The sequence below is a fragment of the Pan troglodytes genome, chromosome 1, assembly GCF_028858775.2.
Source record: "Pan troglodytes isolate AG18354 chromosome 1, NHGRI_mPanTro3-v2.0_pri, whole genome shotgun sequence".
In the NCBI taxonomy this organism is placed as follows: Eukaryota; Metazoa; Chordata; class Mammalia; order Primates; family Hominidae; genus Pan; species Pan troglodytes.
The window spans coordinates 143212004-143236541 of NC_072398.2; the positions used below are offsets into that span (position 1 = coordinate 143212004).

Genomic DNA, 24538 nt, shown 5'->3' on the forward strand with positions numbered 1-24538 from the left:
CTCTGACTGCAATTCTCTCCATGGGGCAAGGAATCCATGGAGCCAAGGAGATATATATATACCCAGAATTTGAGCAATCTATCTTCCCATCTCCCCCCACCTCTAGACCACACACTAGGTACCTGAGACTGAGAATTCCCCACCCAGTGGGGAAGCCCTACTTCCTGGGCTTGTGAAGTACCTCTTCCCCACTTCACCCTCCCAAGGACACACATTCACCATGCCAAGGGTTGAGAGAGAAGGTTGGAGAGAGCTCCAGGCAAATGTAGTAACAGGCCTGAGAAGAGGAGATAGAGAAGTCACCAATTACAATGCTGCCTGTGGTGATACGGAGGTGAACAGGGAATGCTAGGGAAAGGCAGAAGGGACACCCAGCCCAAATGAGGCATGAAGAAGGAGAAAGAGATGGGAGCAAAGGCTGTTGAAAAAGAAGCTGAGCCTCAGAGGCTGGGTCAGAACTACCACATGAGGTTAGAAAAAGAAAGGAGGGCATTTTAGAAGAGTGAAAGAAAGGTGTACGCAAAGGAATGGTGGAGGATTAATGGAATTGCAAGTTCTTCTATGTGCTTGAAGAAATGAAAAAAGAGGGGTAGAAAATAAGTTGAAAGAGAGAGATGGACAATTAATGATATTTGTCACTATTCATTTTACTTTCTTATGGCTCTATGAACCTGATTTTATTTGGAAGTAGTGACTTCTCCCCATTTAGTACCATTCGGTGGACTAATAATCAGGTGCCCTGCTTTCTCCTTGACTAGATTCAAGAGGAATGACAAAAAGACTGAGAATCTCTGAGGTCCTTGGGTTTCCAGAGGTATTCCTGCAAGGAACAGTCAAGCAGCACCAAACCTTCAGACCTTCTGAAACAGCCTGGTTCCTCCCAGCACTGGGTCTGATTCTGCAGCCCTCCTTTCCAACATGTCACGTCACTCATCCTCCCAACAAATTCAGTAGTTGGTTAAGCAAGCCATATACAGTGTTAGTTGACTGAAATCAAAGCTCTATAGCTAATACCAGAGGAAAGCAAAGTTCTGATTTTCATAAGGTTTTGAATGCTGTGCTATGGATTTTGGACTTTATTTGGAAGGCAATAAAGATTGTAATAAAGATAGTAGCATGAGTGAACTGGTTAAGGGATTTGCCAAAATGTCTAGCCATTCAACTTCGTAAGTATCTGAAATTCTCCATAGAAGTATAATGTTAAATAAGTGGCCTTCAGTAAGGCAAAAAAAAAAAAAAAAAAAATAGATAGCTGCTCTTTCTCTTTCTATTACTATTAAAGAAAATGTAGCTTTCCAAATGACTTAATTTTACTCATGAATGAATGAATATTGAGTTAATAACACTCTCCATACTTTCCCTTTTTTATATATATATAACTTGAGATAATAATTGCTACTTAAAGTAGGATGTTTATAAATACATGGCAGTACTGTGTATGCTTTCTTCTTTGTGGTTTTTATATGCTTTTATATGTTCTGTGTATGAATGTTGAGGAGAACTTCTTTTAGAATTAGTTATATGAGAATAAACTTGTTCATTCTGAAAGCATGTATTTAATGTGATTCATTTGGCCACCTTAACCAAAAAATTATTTTGTGTGTTTTAAAGGGGGAAAAGGATTGTCATATGTTTAGCGTCTGAATTAATGTAGTCTTTCATTGAGCAACTATTCATTAAGATCATCTAATGCAAGGTGCTACACCAGGCACATTATATGATGATTCATTCTCTCAATAACTTCTTAAACATCCAGTGAGCAAGGAGACAATTGTGCATGTGCATTGTTTTGCAATCACATTAACAATTCTAAAATTAGTCTTTTTGAATAAAATATCTTCAAACTTTTGAACAAACAAATATCCCAGTGATCTGGCAAATTCCCAGAGCTCATGTGTGACTGTGGGAGCTTTGTGTGTAACTGTGTGGTTTTTTTGTAAGTTGGAAGTCCACAAGATAAAAATAAGCCCTTGATGCCCTCATGACTTTATTAGCTATTGTACTCTGAAGACAACAAGCCTACATGTTTTGAAATTTACAATTTCCTGGAGCATTTCTACAAACAGTTTTGACATAGTACAGAATACTTGATCAACTGTCACCCAAGGCAATTTGAAGAAAATACAGGAAATGGAGGGTCTATTCTGAACCCTGAAAATGCAAGGTCTTCTCTTTTGCCATGATGAAGAAAAATAAACCTTTCCCTTATAGAGAAGATCTATGGAACACTGACGTTGAAATTCCAAGCTCTGCATTACTAAGATTTCTGGACATCATCACAAAGCCTCTAAGCCATACTTGCAGTTCTTTGCAAAGCTTGCCAGAAGACGACTTTAGTGAGAGCTGTAATTTTATGATCGTAGACATTACACCTGACACAATCTCTTGGTTAAAAATGAATTCAGAAAGATACAAGGACTCAATTAGCAAAGCAATGACGAGCTAGCAGCATTCCAGAAATCCTCACTTTATGATACTTTGACATTTATAGCTGTGTGACTTTAAAGAAGTTACCTAATCTTATTCAGTCTCAGCCATCTCATCTTTAAACAGAGCTAAGAATACATGCTTCTTAAGATTACTTGCACAATTTCATGTGATAAGGTATACAAAGTGCCAAATGAAATTCTAGGCATATACTAGGAGTTGAATAGATACTGTATTCTTTCTGCTCTTGTTAGTGCCTTATGTGATTTGCTCCCGGGAGAAGGTAAGACTGTTTGTCTAATAGCATTTATTTTACTAATAATAGAAATCCAAAGTTTGTCAATTATGGATGACCTACTTTGTCTCAATTTAATAACTGTATTATTTCTGTATTGCACATTTATGTGAAATAAATATTACTATCTCCATTTTTGCTGGTGAAGACCCAGAGAGGACAGATGACCTGACGAGGGACATATAGCTAGGAAATGAAGCTGCAAGTGATTCTAGGCCTGATTCCAATGTCCTTACTCTTTCTATTTATCCACACATATCAGTCAGGAGATTATGATTTAGACAAATGGCTGTTAAGAGTGGATACAACATCAAAAGTGCTTAAGCCTTAAAGATGTTTTAATATCATCAGGGCATTCTTTCTTGCAGCTCTCACCTCTGTGAATGATAAACAACTTATTTTTTAATTTTCTTAAAATCCCTTGGTAAAAATAATCGACTTTAAATTGATATTTGCAAACACATGCATTTGAAATTTTTTCAGGAGTTAATTTTCCTATGACACCTCATTTGCTAATGCACAATACTGCCCCTATCAGCACAGAGTATTACAAGGCTTTCCAGTCAAATGGGAGCAAGCAGCTGGAGGGATTAAGGCTAGTATTTATACCTTAATTCCCTGGGCTGCAGTGTTAACCCAGAAATATCTCATATGAATATCACTTGGCTTCAGGGCGCAGTCATACCAGGCATTCTCAGTTAATTTCACTATTTGATAAAGAGTCAAGAATGACTTAGCCCCGGTCCTTCCACAGGGATTTTTCTTCCAATTCATACTCATTGTTATGGGCTTGATAAGTTCTTCTCAATGATTATGATCCATTAGACTTATATATTACTGTCAATAATTGTATATGAGAATATATTCATGGATGCCCACCTGTGCCAAATGAGAAGGGTTGCAGGCTTATTTTCCCAGGTGATTTTTCTGAAAAGCTATTTTTTCTGCTTTAGAGTCAGCATGTGGATCAGTAAGCATGAAAGGCTCCTTTTTTCTCTTTTCTCTTCCTGTTCTGTTTCTACCTGCTTGGTGAGCGATGGTACCATAGTGTGAGTGGAGACCCTCTGCAATCTCAGCCCTAAGCAATTTGATACATTGTAACTCACCATTTTTCCATCTTAAAAGTCTTTCTGTACTAAATTATAAATGTCAATAGAATGTTAGGAGCAAAACACATCAATTGATGTTATTTTGTTTTTGAAGACTTCATAGGAGATTGCGATTGTTTTGGGGAGAGAAGGAAACAAAGAGGAGTATTGTTTTTCATTTTAATTTCATGTTAACCAATATTTTTCCTTTGGGTAAAATTAAAATATACTTTTTCCTGAATCTTGACCAAGATATATATATTTTTTAACATCTGGCATTCTAGGGTATACATCCAACTTCTTCCAAGAGTCAGGCCAATCCCCACCATCATTCGTTAGCACTTGCTTATGATGAAAAATTCAAGCTCAGGAATAAATACTTTCTCCTTCCTTTTTCTCTCAAAGGAAGAAAAGTGAATTTTGTTCTATAAAACTGAGAAATGTATAGAGAAACCCAACCATTGGGTGAAATCCAATTGGTGATAATGTCATAAATCAACAGAAAGAAATGAAATAAATGACGAGGGTGTTAAATATTGGAGAGACTGACTAAATAAATTAATGAACGAAGTCTAGTAAGAACTGTGACAAGGTTCCATTAGTACATCAAAGAAACCAATGAGATCCCAGTCATGGCAAACAGTTATTCTGTTTCTGTTTCTGCTGAGCCATGATAATTATGCTAACCCTAAAATGAAAGGGCTATGAGAATGCAGTATTGGCTAAGAGTTGAAGCTTTGGAATGATTACTTCTTGAAAGCTTAATCTCATTCTTTGAATATTCATGAAACAAAGAAATTGAACAACTAATTTTTTTAGTTGATTTTCATGCTCTTTTTGTCCAAATTGAGTTAGATAATTTTAAAAATACATGAACATATTGCACTTAAAATATTATAGAACATAATACAGTAAACTAAAGTCCCCTTTAATTTCAGAGGTAACCTTGTTCTGAGTTTGCGTGTATTCTTCCAATCCTTTTTTGTTCCCTAATCCCATGGATTTGCATTATGCCCTTTTGACTAAAAGTGTAAGTATAATTTTGGTAATATCATTGATTTTCAGGTGTGGCTTGTAGAATTGGTCTCATTACTTTAAAGTCACATCTTGTATAATTCATTTTTGTAATTCTGTTTAGTATTTCCTCAGGCCTTCCAATACTTAAAAAGAAACACACAACAGGGGAATAACTCCTGAGGCAGCACTCAGATGGCAGGAATTCTACAATCACTTATTAAATTGGCCTCCTAAATCCTGAGCGGGTTTAGTAAAATGGAATTTCAAAGAACTTCACGATATATTGAATACCATTTTACTTAAAAGAAAACTGGAGTTCAGAAAATGAGATCTACTGGGGCTTCTATGGGAAGCCTCCTTTTTCTTCTACCTTTCCTTACCTCCCTCTTCTCTTAACTCTCTTGAAAAAAAAAAGGGGGGGAAGAAGAGTCAATCATCGTACTAAAGAAATCATTCAGGCCTTTGTTCTTGCTTACTTGACTTTAGCCACTAGACTCCTTTGTGATGCAGCTTGGTCAGAGAGTTATTATTAGGATTTATAAGTAGTCCCATGATAGACTTAGATTTTTTAGGCGTTTGTAACTGTCATAAAAATTTAGTGTGGCATGCAAGGTCTCAACCTGGCAGTAAATTTTGCAATAATACCTCTCCATATTGTAAGAAAGTTTTTTGCCCATCTTCAAGGGGTTGGGCAGAGGGTGGAACAGGACAAGAATTTTACCGTATTAAAAAAATTTTGACACTGAGAGAAAGAAGGTCGCTTACTTTGCACAAAGTGTTGTAAGTACCACGAGAAATGGTACTATATACGAGAATCGATTAGAACACAGGACAGCTTCCGCATTTACCAGCTATCTCACCTTTGGCAAATTATGTAACCTCTCTGGTCCAAAACTTTTTGTTTGCACAATGGGAATAATAATAGTAACCACCTTATAAGTCATTACCTTGTATTGGATCCTTTTTGGAATAGTGCCAGGCATATAAAAAAACTATGTTTGCTACTTAATATTTTCTTAGAGGGATGGCTAAATCCCTTAAATTCTTGTCTAGACTTCATCACTGATAATGAAGTACTGTTCTGAAGTATCTAGAAAAAACATAAAATATAATTATTATAGTCATTGTGCATCACATGTAGTCAAACAGTGACTATGAGTCACTTACAGTACTTTTCTCTTCACAGTACCAGGACAAGAAGCAGAATTCTTTGGAATTACAGAAAGAGAAGTGAAGAAAAATGTGAATCCCAGGTGAGATAGAGTATGCACACTGGAGGGAAAGGTGGCCTCTTTAAGAAAAATTATGGCTTTCTTCTTGGTTAACTTGAGTCTCAAGCAGATGTTAGCCTCAGATCTTATCTTCCAAAAGGTCTTATCATTTAGGATTAGGTATGTTTGACTCTGCAGAAAATCTAAAGATTCTTCTAAACAACTTTTCCTGAAGAAAAATCTGTTTAGTGGGTAGACAGAGCACTTTCCTTGTAGCCCCATAGCAGTCTGCTTCTTATAAGAAGCCGCCCTATGAGCTCTGTGACTGTTAACTGACATCCTCTTTTCTCAAGATCACATAAAATTTTTACCAATACATACAGGAAGAAAGAGGGTCAGAGCATAATGCTAATATTTTCCACATTTGAATGGTTCCTGTTTCCTTTTTTCTCTCATCTAACCCAGTAATTTGCATTTGTATGCATGTGTGTGAATCTGCTTGTAGATGGTGCATTTATTTTTATAGTGAGATTACCAGGTGAGGGGAAAGAGAACTAAATATTGAGTACTTATTATGTTCTAGGCCTCCTAGGCCTGTTCTGAGGACATTACACATTATCTCTTTGATTCTCACAATAATTTTGAGAGATAAATATGATTATTCTCACAATAATTTTGAGAGATAAATATGATTATTCCAATTAAAAGAAGAGAAAACTGAGGTTCAGATACATTAAACTTGCAGAGCTAGCAATAAATGGAACCTACATTTGAGCATAGGCTTGACTTCAAAACTGATGATATTGCTCATCCTCAAGAACCAGTTTCTGAGGTGTGAATAGCTCCAGGAGTGCAGAAGTTGCTAAGTCATAGAAATAGCCATAGAAAATAGAAATAGGTAGAATTTGTTTCTAAGTCTCATGTTCATCTCCCTATTATCATCCTTCTCAGTTATCTACCCTGATTACCTCTTTTCTAATTCTGTTCTAAGCTCACCAAATCAAAATGCAGTGTTTCTTCAAAACCTGATTGTCTAAGTCTCATACATCATGGCCATGCTTGGTCACTACAGCTAACCTGATGGATCCGTTTATACTAAATATATTGATCTCAAATAGCAGTGACATATTTTTGAGCCATCCAGCCTACTCTGCTGCTTCCCAACACCATCAGAACATTTTAACAGTGAGCTTGCCAGAATGAATTTAAAACTGACATGAAGCAGAGGCAGAAAATTTTTTATGCATTTCCCCATAAATAAGTTCAACAATAATCAGTGTGGTGCTATTTCCTCTTCATTTTTCCTGAGCCAATGACAAGTTTCTATTTGAAACTTTTTGAGGTTGAAGACTGACAACTTCTATGTTCAGCTCACATTTAGCACTTTCGTCCTTCTCCATTCTCTTCCCTTATTGTGAATTTGAGCACAGCCCTCAATCCCAGTAGATTATAGATATGTTAGTAGACTGGGTTTGGTTGTTTTATTGTCCTTTAGTCTTTACTTTCAGCATCAGTGTCCTGAATAAGTGAAGCACAGGGCAGACCTATGGTATTTCAAGGCTGAAATCCCTGAGTTCAAATTCTTGCTCTACTATTTATTAGCAGTATAATCATAGGAAGATTATCAGCATCTTTGAGTTTCAATTTCCTGATCTGTAAAATAGAATGAATAATAACACATACCTCACGAAGTTGTGAAGATTCAATGCAACAATTCATGTAAACACTTTAAACAGTATCTAGCACATAATCACCTATCATTATTATTTTTGGAAAAACTTGAAATTGTTAAAGCTAGCAGCATCATACGAGTGGAATTGAGATTTGAGAAGTTTGAAGTAGAGCGTTGATCATCACATGAAATGTAGGTTAATTTTTCATCTCTAAATCTTAGCTCCAGCTTATTCAACTTGTAATCTAATTTCATTTCATGGAGAGAACTTATAAAAATCATATCAATTCTTGGCCTAAATTAATTAGTTACCATTCATGTAGTCACATTCACAAATAACTACTGCATACTTACTATTTACCCAAGTGTTTTATCAGAGAAATTTGTCTCAAAAGGTTAGTAAACATTATCAAAACTTGCATAAAATACCTATCTTTCTATTTTTTAATTTTTAAAAATTGATGCCATGTAAATTGTGGTCAATAAGAGTTTTACATGATCTGATTACAAGAAATAAATTTCTTCTTATTAGGCAGAGTGAATTTTCAGTCTATGATCAGCTTGGTGACACTGAAGTGTTTTTTACTATTTGGCAAAATTCAGCTCAAATCAATGTGATATAAACTATAGTATATTGTTGTATAGATTATAATATGGATAACATCCATTAAAACTTACAATATATTCTGTAAGAACTCAGAGATTTTTGTCTATTTTATTCATCCTGAATCCTCAGTACCTAGAACAGTTCCTAACAGACATTGTTAATGAAATGTCTTGTTGCTACATGCTAGATTTTGTGCTACATTCTATAAACATAAATAAGAAATAGATTCTGCTAAGTAGGTACTCACCATCAAGTCGAGGAGAAAATAAAGAAACTAATTAAAATGAAGTGACAGAGATATACTTGTGGTAGAATAAAGGCAATTCTGCTTGCAGCAGGAAATTATTTAGAGATGAAAAATTAAAGTGTTCAAATAAGTAGAAGTTTTCAGATGGGTATGGATTGAATTTGGAGGCCCTTGAGGCAGACAGAAAAGCCTAGAATAAATGAATTTATGAAAAACCATGGTGGTGCCTTCAGAATTCAAGTAGTTTGGGATGATCAGAGTTCATGGTGCGAAAGGAGAGTGTCACATAGTAACAAAGGAGAGCAGGGCAGGAGTAAGATCTTGGAAAGCTTTGTGCCCTTGAGAAGCAGTCTCTTTTATCTTGTGGACAAAGGGGAACCATTAACATGGAGTTATTGAAATGTGGAGTAACATAGTTTTGACTCCTAAAAAGATCATCCAACAATAGTATGAGAATTTGTTGGGTAAGACTGGAGGAAATCAGCAGGTAACTTCCCATCATTTAGGGCAGAAACAACAAAAGCAGGAACTAGTGGTAGTGGCTTGGAGAGATTTTAGGAGGTGGAATAAAAGGAACCTATTGGCATGACTATGACAGGCAAAGAAGGAGAAGTTAAGGCTTTTTACCTGGGCAAAGGATGAATATTAGAACCATTAATCAAAATATAAGTTCAGTTTTGAAAATGTAGGATTTTCATATGGACATATCCAACATATTTTATATATATATATATATATATATATATGAGTTTGCAGCTCAGAAGAGAAGTCTGGGATGGTGGTACATCTGGCATCTTCGGGGTGTGTAAAATCAGAGAGTACCAAAAATTAGAAGAGAAAAAGTGTGAGACCAAACTTCAGGTTTACCAGTTAGGACAGTAGTCTCTAAACTTGGATACATAGACATGACCAATTGTACAAGATGATCCGTTAGAGTATGAGAAGAAAACGCTACAGTTTCTACATATTCTTTTTTTTTTTTTTTTTTTTTTTTGAGACAGAGTCTCGCTCTGTCGCCCAGGCTGGAGTGCAGTGGCGCGATCTCGGCTCACTGCAAGCTCTGCCTCCCGGGTTCACGCCATTCTCCTGCCTCAGCCTCCCGAGTAGCTGGGACTGCAGGCGCCCGCCACCACGCCCAGCTAATCTTTTTTTTTTTTTTTTGTATTTTTAGTAGAGACGGGGTTTCACCATGTTAGCCAGGATGGTCTCGATCTCCTGACCTCGTGATCCGCCCGCCTCGGCCTCCCAAAGTGCTGGGATTACAGGCTTGAGCCACCGAGCCCAGCCAGCTTCTATATATTCTTCTTGTCCACATGTATAGTAAGAATGCAATTAACCTTTACTAAGATGTAATAAACAGATTTAAATGGTTCTCAGTCTATGTTTCAGAGGACCACATGTTATGTAACTGTCCCTGGGAGAAGGATCATAATTGTATAAGGCAAAATGGTTAATAGAGTTATCTTCAACTCATTTGTTCATTTTCAGTATATTGCAGTGTATACTAGTATATGGCCAGTGACATAAATATAGGTTGTGTTATCAGGATTTTAGCTAAATTAACTCTCCCTAAATGGACAAGTGGCTCACACATTTCCTAGCCAAGAAATAATGCTGATTATAATTAATGTAAGCCCAGATGAGTATGGGGAAAGTCTAAAGCTGACACTTCCACTTACAGAATAAACTATTTCCATGAGCTGAATGCAGTGAAGATCTATTTGGCTTTTCCAATAATTCTTCCAAACTGAATATTTAAAGTCAAGAAAAATTACTTGAAAATATGGACTTATCATGTACAATCATAACAATAAACCCCAAATGGAAAATATGCCTTGAGATATTAGCTAATGATCTTAAAAATAATATTGATTTCATTCTCTCATTTTTATAATTTTGTATTTTGTACATAGATTTTAATATATAATATAGTCAGAGAGTACGAGGTAATATAATTGCTACATAAAGCATATAGAGAAAGATGGTTGGTTTTCTGATATTTTGAGGTTTTCACAGATAAGAATGAGCCATCAACAGGATTTGAAGAGTGCTGAGTTAAGGGGTGGGGGGGGGTCTAAGCAGTCAGAATGGATTGCCATTGCTTACATCTCTTTTCCATACTGGCTGAGAAAGTTGTTCTTTGTATTTCTCTGTGTAATACATCCTTGAAAATAAAGCCACAATCTCCTCATCACACTATTGATTACATTATTGAAATTTAATCTCTGAGCCATAATAAGGTACAGAGGTGAAATAAGAAATTTTAGCAATGTGATGATTTTATTAAATGTTTGAGAGCCTTAGTGCTAGAAATTAAAAGTGCAATCATTGGTTCTAGTTTCACAGACCATTAAGCAAACAACTGTTTCTGTTTGGACTGTTTTATTTGATTCAGGTAACATAAAAGACTTTCATAACAAGAAATCCATGAAGAAAAGTTGACTTGTCCCATACTTGTCAATATGCCTCCATTTAATCATGCAAACTTTCATAGGAATAATATAGCAATATATTGCAAGCTGTGACATTTATGCCAGAATATTGGTCATCCTTAAGATTCATGAATCTTCCCTTTCTACTTTTTTGCCCTCTGTTTGTTCTGGGTGACTGGAGAGCACAGTCTTCACCAGCAATCTTAGAGTTAAAGGTTTATGGGGATAAATCCAAAATGGAAACTGTAGTGCAAACTCCATTTACTTTCAGTTCTTGAATCGCTTTCAATGGATTGCAATTCCCAGCATGTTAAGGGCTGAGGGAAAATAGTGACAATACACTCAGTATAACCCAAAACTAAACCTTCAAAGACTGTGTTACTTAAGCATATATAACAATATCTAAGAATTAGATGACGATTGATAAATGAAATGACTACAAAATTTAAAGAGAAAGATTTAGAATATGGTAAATTTAGCTTTCATTTAAAAAATAAGTATTCTTCATTTTTTTGGAAAAAAATAACTCTACAAAACTGGAGATAAAAATGAATAGCATTTGCCTGGTGGGTGACATATTATGGGAAATATTTTTGGCATTTAAGATTCTAGGTGGGTTTGGCAAAAGATAGGTAAATCCCAATGCGGAGAAGAAATATAGTACTGATGGGGCCTGTTTACTGTGGTAGATGAGGTTAAGAAGCTGGGCAATGCTTACAAAAAGCGTAGATGTAAGAATGTTGAGAAGCCACCTTTATTGCCCCATTCTAATGATTAACTACCATCAGTGACACATGCAAGTAGTTACAGGAAAAGTTTTATAATCATCACAGGAATTCAGATGTTTATCTAACCATAAAACGTCTTAACGTGCTTCCCAGTTGGCTCAAGAAGTTGGGGGAAAGAATCTCTCTAAATAAATAATAAATAGTAAATCTACAATTTGTACTTAATTTTTTCTAAGACCCAAGCACACTTCTGGGCAGGCCCAACAGTAACAGATACAAAAATCTGAAGACACTATCATTCAGGAAGGACCTTAGCCACTGGACCAAATATGGGATCCACAATATACGCACTTATTCTTACCAAGGGGAAGAAAAATGCTTTGTTGAATTAACAATACCTTATGTCAACTAGTGAGATGAGAAGGGAGCAAAATAAGGAAGAAAGTCTACAGTCTTCTAATTTGAGGAGGACTTGGAAAGTGAAATAGAAGGGGTAATTATGTCTCATCCAAAGACTACCCATGAGAAGGCCTCAGATGGAACACTTTTGGAGTATCAAAGGGCCTCTAAGCAGGAAGTCATGTGGATCAGGGGGCAGTTTTGTGTGTCTACTGTAAACTTTGGATTATGTACAAATCAAATGTAGTCAAATAGCAATCAATTTCACCTTCAATCTATCTGAACAATTGTATCACGGCAATTGGCTGTGATTTACCTTGTGTTTAAATATGGACTATTTTCTTCTCTATCTTTGTCACTGTTTTCTACCCTTACCAACAATCCCTACACTGAATGAAATAAATTAAAATAAAACCACCTGCACTCGATCTTCTTTACTTCATGCTGAGTCACTGACTAGTTCTCCTTCTGCTGGCTTTTGATTCCAGGTGTAACACCAGCCTCCTAGTTCCCCTTAGCTACTTTTCTCTCTAAGTCTAGTCTTTCCACCTTCCTGACATTTATGCCTTCTCTTCATCTGTCTTCTCCTCTCAGTATCATAAGGAATCTTCTGGAGGGTTTTCAATTTTTCTTGCACTTCTTGAACCCCTGGCATTTAGTATCTGTTTTAGATGACATAATTCTAGTTCAAGAAGTCTCCGACACCAAAATTTTATGAGCCAGCTCTTGTGCCTTCACCTCAAATACTGGTATCATGCTTTTCTGTAAGACATTACAGAAGTCCTGTGTTTGAGCACATTCCAGAATTTATGTCTTAAGAACTTCAGGCATGGGATTTTTTAAAAACTAGACGTATACAGAAGGCAATATCTCTTAACTGGACACTTAAGAAACTGCCTTTAGTTTGCTAAAAATGGAACACATAGATGCAGTTGTGGAGAACTCAATTCAGGAAGCAGAAGGAGAAGAGGGTTATAAAGTGTTGTTTGTCTCTTGTGGATGACTAAGGGAACAAAACAACAACAAAAAAGAAAAACTGCCACCATTTTGACATTCATGGCATATGAGTGTAAAAATAACCAAGTGGGGTATATTCAGTTTCAGGCTCCTCCCACCTCTGGATATTTTATCTCTAAATCTGCCATCTCAGCTTGTGATATTGAAATGGTAGCAACAATGACAAAGGCTAGTGGGTGTAAATTCTCGTATAAAGCACACAGTATGTGTGTTCTAGATGCCAACAGCAAAAAGAGCAAACAAAATTTTAAAGGTAGCAAAAGAAGGTTTAGTGTAAAATAATAATAACTGAATAAGAGGAGGGAGAGAGGACATGCTGCCTGTTTGTCCATGGACTGCTGTTGATGATATGCATAACAATTCCTGGATTTGGTAGTAGAAAATACACATCTCTGGGAATCAAAACAGAACCTAATTATGAGTGAAGCCCAGTGGATTTCCCCTAGTGACCTGGTCCCATTATTGGTGATGTCTGCCTCTATCCATTAAGACTTTTGAGAGCCAGCTGCATGATAAGGATTTTGTAAGCTCCAAAAATTATAAGATATTTGGCATCTCTGCACTTACATCTTCCTGTAATGATATATTTCATCGTTTGGAGAAAGAAGGAATAGATCCACTTGAAACAAAAGTGGAGAAAGCTTTCAGTGATTTTTATGGTTATGTGTGAATATACATGTGGCAAATTCCGTGGATGAAAGCCTTTTCTGGTATGATAGTAGTGGTCATTCCCTGTTTTTCTCCTTCTCCAGCCCACTTTTCTATTCTTGCTCCTGATGGCAGTGTTCCTTTTATCTTTCTAACCTCTTGGGTTTTTGTTTGTTTGTTTGTTGTCTTTTTTTTTTGACAGAGTCTCTCGCTTTGTCACACAAGCTGGAGTGCAGTGGCATGACCTTGGCTCACTGAGACCTCCACCTCCGGGGTTCAAGCGATTCTTGTGCCTCAACCTCCGAAGTAGCTGGGACTGCAGGCTGTGCCACCACACTTAGCTGATTTTTGTATTTTATTTTTAGTATGGTATTTTTAGTAGAGATGAAGTTTCACTATGTTGGCCAGGCTGGTCTCAAATTCCTGGCCCCAAGTGATCCACCCACCTTGGCCTCCCAAAGTGCTGGGATTATAGGCATGAGCCACCGTGCCTGGTTCTTTCTAACCTCTTCATTCCTCCCTCTGAGGAACATAAGATAAACAGAGGTTGACCACTTTGTCCCTTGGGAAGGAAATTTTTTTTCACATATAAGTGATTAAGTAACAAATGGACAGGATGTTCGCTCATTTTCCATATCTCTGTATTTCAAAGGTGATCTTACAGGGAACCCAAAGAAGGCAATTGCCAATGTCAAGCAGCTAATATCTAATCTGGCCAGCCCTAAAAGCATTTTAGATTAGTTTGTTAGTTACTTTCAGCATTCTTTCTGCCTCTAGTCAGATTGAAGTTGTCTGCGCAATAAAACCTAGGAGAGCAATATTGTTGAACAGAAACCAACATGCCTCAGTTTAGCTCAAAGCTTCAAGTCTAAGTGTGTGTTCTAGAATCAATCGAAAGCACCTGCTCCTTAGAGCTTGCTGAAGTGCCGGGTCATAATGGGTTTAAATGAAGGAGTTATTAGCCCATGTGTTTTCTGATATTTCTGGATTAAAAAGAAGTCCCTTGGCTCCATAATTCTGGTAGAAGTGATGGTGATGTTGGTGAAGGTGGTGGTGGTAGTGGAGTGTGTGTGTGTGTGTGTGTGTGTGTGCTTGTGTGTGTATTTATTGCAAACTTATTCTTCACCTAGGAAGTTCTTGGCAGGAATTTAAAATGTAAGGGTTATAAACTAATAAATGTTCTTTGAACAGCGCCAGGTTTACAGTCAAGAGAGGGCAGTACATGGCACTATTAAGGATAACAAGAAGAAGAATCCTCTGATGGGAACTCTAATAGATGTAGTAGCATGCTGTAATAAAGAGCACTAGAAAATGAATGAGGTATAACAAAATTATTCATAAAGAGAAATGGAAAAGGATGTCATGTTGAGTGGTTACATGCAGTTATATAGACACTAACAAGGTTATCACTAGAAGCTGAGTGCTAGTACATTCACATATGTTTTCTAACTAGCACAAAGAGAGACTGTTTTTATCCTGGAGAACAGGAGAGCCTGGAGTTAGAGGTGTGCTAAATCTTGCTACTGATTTTTAATAATTCAGAGCCAAATAGCAATAATGGTTCATGTAGGTCAGTTTAATGAACAAAGCAACCTCACTTCAGGTTATTTGATGGAAGGTTCTCTGCCGAGTTGCTAACTGGTATACTTTACAGCTATCTCCAGGGTTCTTTTTGATATGATATTATCCTCCTCACATACTGCGCTTTCTATACACCAAAATATAATGTGATGCCACGAGCGAGGATGAAAACACTAAAAGAATTTTCAAATGAGCCCATGAGCTCTTGCTCTGAAGCCGCAGTAATGCTAGAAAAACAGAGGCAGTGCCCTGCTCACATGCCTCACCAATAAAGTTTTCTAAGAACCACAGTAATTCAAAGAGTTGGTGAGGAAGTCACCTGACAATCCTTGGCGCTAAGGAGAGACATTTACCCGCAGTATCTTCATTATCTGAGACTAATAACCATAAGACAGCAACAGATTTATGTGATGTTAAATGGATACACTGATTGTAACTAATTTAATAAATACATTGATCAGCAATTATTTTATTGACATGCAGGACCCTCAATTTCTGTAAATTTTCCTTTCATGATAAATTTAAATAGTGCTTTTATTACCCCAATGTGTTTTAAATTCAACCCATGGGAAGAAGTTTTAGCTTAGAGATTTGAGGCATTCAGACTTTTTTTTTTTTTTAAGAGCAACATCATATCAAGAGATGGCTAGAAGTATCGGTGGCAAAGTCTCAAGCCAATAAAAATCACTGAAAGTATTTTTTCTACTGAAATTGGCCTTTGGGGATTTTCCTTTTAGATTCCATTTTAATTGAAATGCAGAGCCAATCTATATGACGGGGACGCAAAAAGCCCACTCACGTTGGAATTCCTTGCAGAATTCTACAGTTTTGACCGCACAACCTTGATTGACCTGACTGTCACGGTATGAAGACTTGTCTCAGTTTCTCACCTCTTCAGAGTCCTAACATGTTACGTGTTATACTATTTAGAGGTACAGATTATAAAGACTGAGTCATATGTGGGTTGTTCAGTGTTTTTGCTTTTGGAATATTTCTTCTCTGCTCTTCTCTGACATCTCAAAATACACACTTACACATTCTGGCAGCACTTAGTAAGTAAAGGTCCAGACATGGGTGAGTGGACTCCCTCTGACCCCTTTACACAGAGAGTGCTGTCTTGACGACTAGCTTCACCTAGATGTTCCATAGTGCCACACAATATTCAGTTACATTCGGCCTCTCTGACCAGAGTTTCCTAATGAGTTTGAGGCATGTTCCATCCCTCTCGAGTGCCACTTGCCCTGAATTTATTTAGTGAGTCTCTAGGCCTGGAACAGAGGCAGAGTTCATACTCCCTGGTTATAAATACTATCATTGTATGTGCACTGATTCTCTAAGGTAAGCCACCTACCCAGGGAGGGTTGGGTTTCTTGGAGAGTTTTCACACTGGAGGTATGCCGGAGCTAAAGCATTTATGAATGGAAATCCTGGGGGCAGAGAACTGGGTGTGAGATTCAAACAGAGAGACTGAATATCTGTTTCTGAAATCATGAAAACAAACCATCCTCTACTCTCCAGGAAGAGCCCTGCACACGGCACACAGGTGGAGCAGGCCACAGCCTTTATGCTGACGGTAGAGAAGGGTTACATCTCTCTCCCAATGCCATTAATTAAAACAATATGGTACAGCTGCAAAATTTACAGTTTGCAAGAAAATTAACCCATTTCACCTAATTTGAGCCTCAAAATACCACAGAATGTGTATTGTCAACCCCATTTAAAGGTGAGAAAACCAAGGCTTATAAACTACGAGATTTGTCACCCAGATTTGGTGTGGGAGAGTTGTAATATGAATTGAGACTTTCTCACTCTACATACTTTGATTTCTGCCTCTGAAAACATATATAGGTCCTTTGACAGATATTAACAACTTTCCTTAGTTCTTTTTATAGCTACTTTGGGACACAAGCAGCAAAATTCTTATGGATGAGGACACAGACAGTTGAACTTTGAAAGAAGCTGGGCAGACTTGTGCCATGACATCAAGTCGCAGGGGAGGACTGGGTAGATTTTTAGGCCTGGGGAAGCCAGTGCATGGGGTCTCAGGGAAGGAGCTGTTAGTCAATGTTCCTAATAGAGGAGAGGAGAGAGGAGAGAGGAAGGGAGCTTGGATAAACTCTAAAGACCAACTTCTCCTTCCCAAGTTTGCCTTGGGGAGCAATACAGTGAGAACCGATTAGTGCAGGCCTTAATGCTTTGTATGTGAAAGTGAATAAGACTTATTGAGGGGAGACTAATGCAAGCAAAGCCTTCATTTCCAAGGAGTAAGTAAAATTCTGCTTGTAAAGATTCCTGATTCCCTTTCTGTCTGGGCCACACAGGGCAACAGTTAGCATGGTAGAACCATGGAACAAATTCCCCTGGAAAGAATGTGTTGAAGAAATGAGTATCACAGAAAGAAAGAAAAATGGGAAAAACCAGGAAATGTTTCAAAGACACTATATCATTGTTACTGGGAGGAAATGCCACAATTAACTTCAGAAGAACTGTATATATGGTGGAAAATCAACTTTGGAAAATGTAAGCAGTGGCCACAGTGGGGCCCTAGCTGGGATTTGAAATAAACCTTCCTTAAGTAGGACATAATTATTTTCTTTGGTTCCTAAAACATTGGCTTTTATAAGCCATAAAACTATTTATTTAATGCAACTGGCCCTACCCTGTTTATCAAGTATAGCTGTAGCCCTAGACATGAAACCCTGGCATTGGCACATAGGCACGCATGTGGGTGACATCAGCTGCAGGTGGAGGTCATCATTTAGTAAGAGACATTGGGGAGGGTAATCAAAAGATAAAATGCCAAAAGCACGTACCACTTCATTCTCCATGCTGAATACCCACTAACCTCGCCAGCCACATTTTATCTATGAAACAGATTTATATTCTGAAATGCAGAACACACTCATCAAATGAATTTATTTTGAATACTGAAGCCAAACTGGATTTTTTCATTGCATCTGTGACTTTTTACATTGAATCTGGATATAGTTTTGCACCCACTTCCAGTCTGGAAAAAGATCTGTCCCACTGAGACTAAGTATTTGGTCTACCCACCTTCCTCTGTGAACCACTATTAAGGTTTCAATTCCCTCACCTTAGTGAACCTCTCCAAAATCTACATTTCTGTATATATTCTCAAGGCTTGGGAAGTTAGATTGCTAGTCTAGATTTCTTCATATCACTTGGCCTCTGAAGAGTTGTCATCTAAAGAATTTTCTGCCCCTAAACTTAACTTTTACATAGTAAGATGTAAACAGAGTAGATACTAAATAAAGACTTTCAGATATAAGTGACAATCACTTTCCTACCTAGGTTAAGCTTTGACAACACAAATGAAAATATTTCTTCAGGCAATGCATTTTGACATTGGCAATTAAGTACTAGGTGGTGTAGCCAACAAGTAAGTAATATAATGAGATTTCAATCTTTAAAAAAGTTTGGGATTTTTTTAACCTGCATTATTTTGAAGTATAATATACACACAAAGAAACCCATAAATCAAAAATCTATAGCTCATTGATTTATCACAAAATAAACCCCTCTGTGACCACCCACACCAGCCTCAAAGAATATAACTAATGCATGTTAAAGTTTCCCCTCTAATATTCATTAATTATTTCAACAGATAATTGCTGTGTCCCTACTCTGTGACAAGCACTGCCCTAGGCATACTTACAATATAGTAAGAAAAACAAACAATAAGCAAATAAATACATACATGTCAGCAGACGTATGATATGAAGACAGAACAGGCTAAGGGACATGAGGTAAAGGTGCAAGGAGGGTAGCTATGTTACATGGAGGGTTACCAGGGTGCCTATGGAGCACAGGAATCATGTCTAGGTTTTCCTTGTGTCTCTGGGTTTTTAGCCCACAGTATCAATTAATAGATGTCAAGCAAATTGAGCAATGATAGAATCATGTATTCATGACAGATCAAAGCAACCAAAAAAACAAACAAACGGAAAATAGCAAAACCAATTGAAAAAATTGTTGGCTTTGTGAACAGCATGGCTAACAAATGGCATTTTATCAGGGAAAAGAAAAAATGGCCATTAAACTTCAAACACTTTGTTAGAACAGGAAATGCCATTTATTTTTAGGCGCTTCCTCCTGAAACTATTGCACTGAATTAAGATTTTACAAGTTCAAAAAACTTTAAACCTAGACACTGGACTATTAAATTTGGAACAAACAGTGTTTGCCCATCCATGGTTGGCCTCCAGCTTCTTAAATATTACCCAAATTGGTGATTAAGCATTTAGAAATGCCAGTGGAAGATTAAAAAAAAAAAAAAAGGAAAACCAAAATATCACAAAAGGTAAAACGCTCGACACACTAAATGCCCTTCAATGTTAACACTGGCATTGTGGAATAACCTACCAGGTATTACCTTAGGCCTCTGAAATGGAAAGAAACTGGCTGGAAAGGCAGAGACTTCCTTTAATCTGGAGGCTCAACTCAATCAAGAATACTATGGCCAAAGTTGTGAAACCCTCAAAGGAATTCCAGTATGAGTGGGCTTTCTATTTCCTTTCATATAGAAATGACTCTGAGTTTCAATTGAAATGACGTCTAAAAGGAAAATCTCAAGAGCCAATTCAATAGAAAAATAAGCATTTCTTGGGTTTTTGTTTTGTTTTTTGCTGAAAACATTTGAATATATGGCCTTTAAGAAGGAAGGAAGGAAGAAGGAAGGAAGGAAGGAAGGAAGAAAAAAAAGAAAAGAAGGAGAGAAAAGGAGAGAGGAAGACAGACAGGAAGGGAGGGAAGTAAGGAAAGGGGGGGGAAAGAGAGAAAAAAGGGGGCAAAAGAGACAGAGAGGAGAGGTGGAGCGAAAAAGGGAAAGAGATGAAGGGAGAGAACCAGGGAGGAAGGGAAGAAGAGAGACTATTGACATTGATATCTTGAAAGCTATTAGAAATTTGCAAAAAGAAAAATAGAAGTGAAATGTCTATAGAACTCTCCCATGATCCTTTTATTATACCAGGCAGAAGATTATATTAGGCTGTCCTCTGTATTTTGGATTTTTAACATACACATTGGAAATTGATATTCGAAGCCCTATGCCCTACATATAGTAGTTCCTCAATAAACGTATCCTGAAGATACTGATTTTGCTAAATCCATTTCCCACTTCCTTTTTAGTGACTCCTAATAATCCTCAATATTAAGTTAAATCAATAGTAACACAGGTATGGAAATCAGCATTTAAAAACTCATGTAATCATCCATCCTATCAATCAATAAATATTAATTGCATTTCAGGCAGTGTGCTTAGATGCTGGGGTTTTAGCCATAAGCAAGGCAGACATGGTTATTGCCCTACAGCTTATAAAATCTAGCTACAGCAACATTTAAAAACCACCATCACTATCATCATCATCATCATCCTTATCATCATCATCCCAGCTAACACATATTGAGAACTTCCTCAGTCCCAGCCACTATTCTAGCATTTTACACACATTAATTCATTCCATCGTCATAGCAATGTTGTAAATAGCTAATAATATTGGCCCCACTTCTCTGATGAAAAAACTGAGACCCTAAGAAATTGAGAAATGTTGAGTTAATTTCAATACAGTGCTAAAGTTGTTATGATCCATATGTGATGGTTAAAATAATTCTTAAAAGCAGCCATCAGAATTGATACAGAAAGAGGATTAAAATTCCTCTTCCCCCACACACCCTCCCTCTGCTTTAAAAAAAAAAAATTCTGGAAGTCTTTAAATATTTTCAATTTTAATTTTATATTTTACTTTTCTAACTTCTTAAGAACAGAATCATTGATGATAATGGTTACAGTTGTTTTATATATTTTATGTTTTAGAACTTGTTTGTTCAGTTAGAGAAGATAATACACACTATGTGATGTGATTCAGAGTCTTCCAAAATGAGGGGAAAGGGTGCAGCAATGGATACATAAGCAAAGGAGCTCTCCTTGGGAATTTAAAGTCCTGTTTCATTTTCTGACTTCACTACATAGACTTGCACACCATCCAGGCCTGCAATTGGATAATAACTGTGTCCAGCAACCCCTGGGACCCAATCAATTTATCATCTACTCTGCTGGAGAGATTTTTGGTTGCCTCCATCCTGTCTTGTGCTGTGGGGTCTAGCAAAGTCGAAGGGTTGCTAATTGCCATGTTAAATTCTCCTGGCCTCAGCTATTCTCTCCCTTGTGTGTCTCAATCTTTCAGTCCAATTGGGGATGTCTGTAGGAATTTACCTGCACGCCAGGAGCTCAAAAAGCATTTACTGCTAGTTTGTCTGTATCAGCAGAGGAGAAAGGTGGTTTTAGTCAGGGTAGCTGTGCTCTGCATTTTATGATGCTGTTTCATAATGGAAGGTTGCAATCTTCTGCCTACTATAAGATAAAAGGGAAAAGAATTCACAACAACTTGTGTTTGGGGGAAACATTTTCTTGAATTTAAGGTTATCTATCAAGATAACAGTTATTACTAATGTTCTTATCTGATGTTGTCTAAATAAAGTCCATTAACTGACTTTACATTTTCAGGTCCGGTTGCTATAACTTTATTATCGCTGTCAATACCCTGTTCAGAATAATAATTCTAGTATTGATTTCTACTTCTTCTTTGCTTAAAGACCGTTTGGCATCTCAACTGAATTTCTTGAGTTTAAAAAATTCGTGACATTGGGTGGAGGATTTAAAAAGTCATCAGGTGAAAGAAGTCCCTAGGTGACCTTCCCTATGCAATATTTAGACAATTTTATTCCCTTCCACAAAATATAGAATCAGTGACTTGGAGTGATTTTTTTTCTCCCTCTACCTTCAAATTTAAAAATATTTTTAGAAAGCATGGGATGCATTGACATCGTTTTGGAAAACTCATTATATAAACATGGAAATGCTTGTTGGTTAACCATGACGCCATCCCTGATCTGACTGATACATGTTTAAACTCATGTAAGAACATACACACACACACACACACACACACACACACACACCCTCTTCCTATAAAAAAACTCAAATTGTGAAATATTACAATTTCTTTCAGAGAGAATATATTTGACATATACATGTTAGAGAATGGGCTTTGTTTCTCAAAGATTAAAGAACAACGTTATTTGCATTACCAACCAAGGGCAAGATCCACAACATTTTTCTCTCTGGGCAGAATTAAGAGAGGTGAACTGATGATGTCAGGTATATTTGAATATTATACGACTAACTAACGTGGTGGAAGATATGCTGCTGGCACTGTGATGCAGTCATAGTGAAGGTCTGTTTCAAAGGAATATGGACTGAAGGACCCGTAGGTGCTCTCGACAGGTCCTTTTGGCCTCCTTCCTGCTTTGAATGCTGCTTACTCTCTCCAGAACTAGTGATGAGGGCTGATGCTCACACTTACTAACAAAGGGCATTTAGAGATCTGGATTTTATTTCTGAACCAGCCAAATCATGCTCATTTTCCTAATTATATTTCTCCTCTTTCAGTTAGGTCTTAAACTCATAGACTTCTCAAAGTCCACCTAACGTGGTAGAAAGAGCACCAGCTTTGGACTCAGAAATACCTAAGTTATGATCCTGACTCTGGCAAGGATAAAGCGTGAGGCCCTGGGAAAATTATTTAATCTTTTGGAGATCCAGATTTCTTAAGTGGAAAATGGAAATTTGCCTGCCTTGCAGAGTTGTTTGTGAGAATTTAATAAAACTTCACAAATATAGTGTCTAGCATAGTATAACTTACATTGGAGGAACCGAATTATAATAATAAAGGAAAATAAACAGGTAAATAAAAACATAATGTATTGTGATCTGGTATTTTTGTTTTTCCTTTTTCAGGGACTGCAATGTCATTTCTGGGGAAATATTAGTTTTCTAATGAAACAGTAATTAAATTAAAACCAAAATGAAATATCATCTCATACATGTTAGAATAGCTATTTTCAAAAAGGCAAAGATAACAAGTGTTGATGAGGCTGTGGAGAAAAGGGAGTAGATATACATTGTTGGTGGAAATGCAAATTAGTACAGCCATTATGGAAAGTGGTATGGAGATACCTCAAAAAATTAAAAATACAACTATCATATGACCCAGCAATACCACTTCTGGGAATATAAACAAAGGAAATAAAATCCAGATCTCAAGGAGATATCTGCACCCTTATGTTAATGCAACATTATTCAAAATAACCAAGATATGGAAATAACCTAAATGTCTCTCAATAGATGAATGAGTAAAAAAAATTGTGGTACCCACACACACACACACACACACAACAACATGGGTGAACCAGAGGATATTATACTATGTGAAGTAAGCCAGACCTAGAAAAAATAATAGTGCATGAGCTCACTTACATGTAGAATCCAACATAGGCAAACTCACAGAAGCAGAGAGTAGAGTTGTGGTTGCCAGGGATGGGGATGGAGTGGGATGGCAGGAAATGGGAAGCTGTTGATCAAAGAGTCCCAAGTTTCAGTTACACAAGATGAATGAGCTCTGGAGATCTAATACATAGTGCAGTGATTACCATTAACGACGCTGTATTATACACTTGAGAATTGCTAAGAGGATTGATCTTAAGTGTTCTCTGCAAAAGAAAGAAAGAGAAAAGAGGGAACGGAAGGGAAGGGAAGGGAAGAAGGGAGGGAGGGAGGGAGGGAGGAAGGAGGGAAGGAAGAAAGGAAGGAAGAAAGGAAGGAAGGAAGGAAGGGAAGGAAATGGTAACTATGTGAGGTGATAAATGTGTTTATTGGGTTTAGTGCAGTGATCATTTCACAATGTGTACATATATTAAAATGTCAAGTTGAACACCTTAAATATATACAACAGCTATGTGTCAATTATGCCTCAATAATACTGATTTTTAAAAAAAGAGAGAGATTAGTTTCCAGGTGCTTTCCCCCTTTACAAAATAACAATGAAGTTTATATCTATTTCTCAGCTTCTTTGACACAGACATTGAGTGGGATAGTAAGAAACTGAATTGTTGTGTGAGTCCCACAGAAAGTCCTAAAAAATAAATGCTTTATGGGCAGTTTGGAAAATATAGTAAATGTAGTAATTTTATTTTAATTTTCTCATTTAAAGAACATTCTGAACACCAATTAGCTGTTTAGACTTGACTCTATCATTTCAAATAGAAGCCACACTCGAAGCTTCTGCAAAATATGGTGTTAAGTCAGGGTGAT

At 37.0% G+C, this 24538-nt stretch overlaps 1 long non-coding RNA gene across 1 annotated transcript in view; it reads left to right on the forward strand.

The window, feature by feature from the left end:
* Positions 1-2523: 2523 nt before the first annotated feature.
* The window catches only part of LOC104001436 (uncharacterized), a 212365-nt gene continuing 190350 nt past the window's right edge, over positions 2524-24538 (forward strand). Inside the window, exons 1-2 of the long non-coding RNA XR_001707534.3 lie at positions 2524-2710; positions 6014-6080. This is a non-coding gene — a long non-coding RNA (uncharacterized LOC104001436). The remainder of the gene's footprint in view (positions 2711-6013; positions 6081-24538) is intronic.